Below are 3,566 nucleotides of genomic sequence, written 5' to 3'. Positions count from 1 at the left end.
AACTAATATATACAATAACATAAAGATTGATTATTATATGCATTTTGTAATTAAGTTAAGCAGTTGCATAAAGTGAACCACTGCCACATGTAATGAAATATAACATTAGGAAATAGCAACGTTCACCGTATCTCTAAACCAACTCAAGCCCACTTTTCAAATGCCCACGTAGACACGTAGCCCATGGGCTATAACATTTTCAAACATATGTGACAATAATTGATAATGATTTTGAATATTTCTATGAATACCGAATATCTGAGTTGTTCCGATTCCAAAGACCAATGTTAGGAAGACAAAATAATGATAAAAGAATGTTAAACATTTATAAGTTTTTTTCTTTTTTGAAAATTACTCTAAATTTAAAGCGTGCAGTAGCCTAAATACAAGAAAGTCATTATTAAAAAAAAACTAATGACATGTTAAAAAATTAAGATTTATTTAGAGTGGTCGTACTAAGAACATTTGAAAGCGTAAGTTGCTATTTTATAGGTTTACCACAAATCAGTACAAATTATGGAAATGGTCAGTCAACAAGGCTATAGGCGTTTTCATGAGCTATAAAAACTATACAACAACCATGCCTATTGAATTTCATCAATAAGAAGCTATAAATATGATCTAAGAATGGTAGATATAGACTCTATCACAAAGAATAGAGATGTTACTTCTAGAAAATTTTTCTTAGTGTGCGTGTGCGTCGTCTTAGAAAAATTTATACATGTAGTTAATACTTAAATTTTTTTTGTTCCGATAGGATGTTATGATACGTGAAGAGAGGGTATGAGCGTGACGTGGCACGAGCCACAGTTACACTAGCCACATGAGTTCGTGAAACATAACTTTATACATATTTACTAGATTGAAGTAGCCATGAGGAAGGTCTTACTCTTACTCATCATCACACATGACTCCATATATTTTCACTAGCCTATTATCAAAATACATTTTCGTCCATCCATGATTAATGTTCTATCAAAATCAAATTCACGTAACATTGCATTGAAAACAAGTAACAACCCACATCGTTCTTCATAAGTTTGGTGTCTCCACAACTTTTGGTTTCCCATTTTAAATAATACCCGTGTCAAAAGTAAAAACTAATACATCAACTTATCTTAAATAATACACGCGTCAAAATTGATGCATCAAATTGGCTTGCAAGTCATGACTATATACTTAAAATAGATCTCTAGACGTGTACAACCTACAAAATGATTGCTTTCCTGATTTTTTTATAGTTTAAATCAAAGTGCAAGTAAAATGAAACAAATAACTTGACACAATGATAATAAAACTTTAGTTCAACCATACAACCACTTTAGTTTAAAAACTAAAACACCATGACAATTATAAGTTTATGACAAACAAATAATCCATGCATAAACTTAAGTTTCCTTCAACTATTATTCATCTTCACCATGAACTCTTCTTCTTAACACCATAATACTCAAGATACCACTTGACAAACCTCCTCAAACCGGTCTCTAAATCGACACTCGGCTTATACCCAAGCTCCCTCCGCGCTAAACTAATATCTGCATGTGTCAAAGGCACGTCACCATTCCGAGGCATTAACATTACCTTCTTCTTCGCCTTCACCTTCAACAACTTCTCCAATATCCTAACCAACTTATTAACCGAAACCGGCGACGTATTCCCAATATTAATAATCCTAAACTGCGCCTCCCCCTTCTTCTTCCTCCCATTCCCGGTACTCTTAGTCGCAGTATCAATCGCGGACAAACACCCGTTCACCACATCATCAATGTACGTAAAATCCCTAGCAATCGTCCCGTGGTTCGGTCCTTCAAATACCGAAATATGCTTTCTATTCACTATATTATTCGTGAAAAAGAAGTACGCCATGTCCGGACGTCCATACGGTCCGTACACGGTGAAGAATCTCAATCCAGTGATGGATAATCCATGAATATGATTATACGCATGCGCGATCGCCTCACCGGCTTTCTTCGTGGCCGCGTAAAGGCTCGCGGGAGAGTCCGTACGGTCTGATTCGGAGAACGGAACCTTCGAATTGAGACCGTACACAGAGCTAGAAGACGCCCAGACGATGGCAGGCGGTGAGTAAACTGATTTCGCGGCTTCTAGAAGACTAACGAAACCATCAATGTTCGATCGGATGTACGAGTTAGGGTTTACCATAGCGTACCTGACTCCGGCTTGTGCGGCAAGATGCAAAACGTGAGTGAACCGGACTAATTCAAACAGTTCACTTAACAAAACGGCGTCGTTTATATCCCCTTTAATCACGAACACACCGGCCCGGTCTAAGAGCTCTGATTTGCGTGAGTGTTTTAACGTGACGTCATAATACTTATTATAATTGTCCAACCCAACGACGCCGTCTCCGCGGCGTTTTAAGGCGACGGAGGCGTGAGCCCCGACGAAGCCCACGGCGCCGGTGACGATCGGTTTTAATGCGGTCATGGTTTTGTTTACTCGAAGAAGATGGTTATTTGGTTACAGAAACAGAATACAGAGAGTGCATGTTGGGAATATGAAAATGTAAATGAAAACTGCAAAAGTGAAAAGGAGGGTTTTCCTTTTAGTCAATAAGATATTAAATTGTTAAAAAATATATCGTATGAATTTGAAATGATGAATAAAATAATCAGTTTTTTAAAACCGGTCTAAGAATATTTCCTTGTGTATAATTGTTGTATCCATAATAAATATATTGGGCCTAATTTGGGACAATTTTGATGTGTAACAAATTTACCATTTACCATGACAAGTTTTATGGTATTGTGTTTACATAAATAGAAACTAATATTAACTAACTCGTTCAAAATGCTTAGAATTTGTTTTTTATGTATTATATTGAATGCTATTTATGATTATTTATACAATTAAAGTGTTCACGTATACAATTATTCTTGTTTACTTTATTTAGAAAACCGGTAAGATGATTGTGTTAAACTAATTTTTTTATACTGTTTTATTTATTTTAGTTTATTAAATTTGTAAGGATATTTTTTTCATTTTAGTATCTAAGCTGATTATCTAATGCTACTTAAAAGTATACATGTATGTATAACCAGAATTATTTGAATTAAAGTACCTATATCAAATTAATTATTCAAATATCCGGTTAAGGATTATATAATTTGGAATAGGATTAATCGAAATTAGATATGTTTTTAGCAGGTTTTGCCAAGCAGACCTAATTCCCAAACATCATTATATACCGTTGTATGTTAAAACATTTTGGGCTAGAAGTAATTTTCCAATTTGTTTATATGGGCTGAAATTAAAAGACAAAAACATCAGACGGGCTAGAAACACTAGCTCACAACTTCACATCACTTGGTGAGAAACGGGTGAAACTACACCGTCAGCGATTTTTTCATGTTTTAGGTTAATCGCATTCTCACTTGTTTATTTTTTTTGACAACAAAGTCGCACATCGAAGTTCCAACAAATAGAAGAAGCCTCATACGTATCATGTAATAAAGAGCTTAAAACAAGTTACACTCCCACCATCCATCATGGAGACCATAGATTGGCCGTAATGTTTTATGTTCTAACCTTGTTCAGAAATT

The 3,566-nt window shown here is 35.0% G+C and overlaps 1 pseudogene; it reads right to left on the bottom strand.

Annotated features, from left to right (window-relative positions):
• Positions 1 to 1,336: 1,336 nt before the first annotated feature.
• Positions 1,337 to 2,304, bottom strand: LOC143619285 (UDP-glucuronate 4-epimerase 5 pseudogene; annotated as a pseudogene).
• Positions 2,305 to 3,566: the final 1,262 nt, after the last annotated feature.

This window comes from Bidens hawaiensis, unplaced genomic scaffold (assembly GCF_021521415.1).
Source record: "Bidens hawaiensis isolate Kalapana, Puna unplaced genomic scaffold, B.hawaiensis_p1.1 tig00002423_1, whole genome shotgun sequence".
In the NCBI taxonomy this organism is placed as follows: domain Eukaryota; kingdom Viridiplantae; phylum Streptophyta; class Magnoliopsida; order Asterales; family Asteraceae; genus Bidens; species Bidens hawaiensis.
The sequence above is the reverse complement of the archived record's forward strand: the minus strand, read 5'-3'. Positions and strand labels throughout refer to the sequence as shown.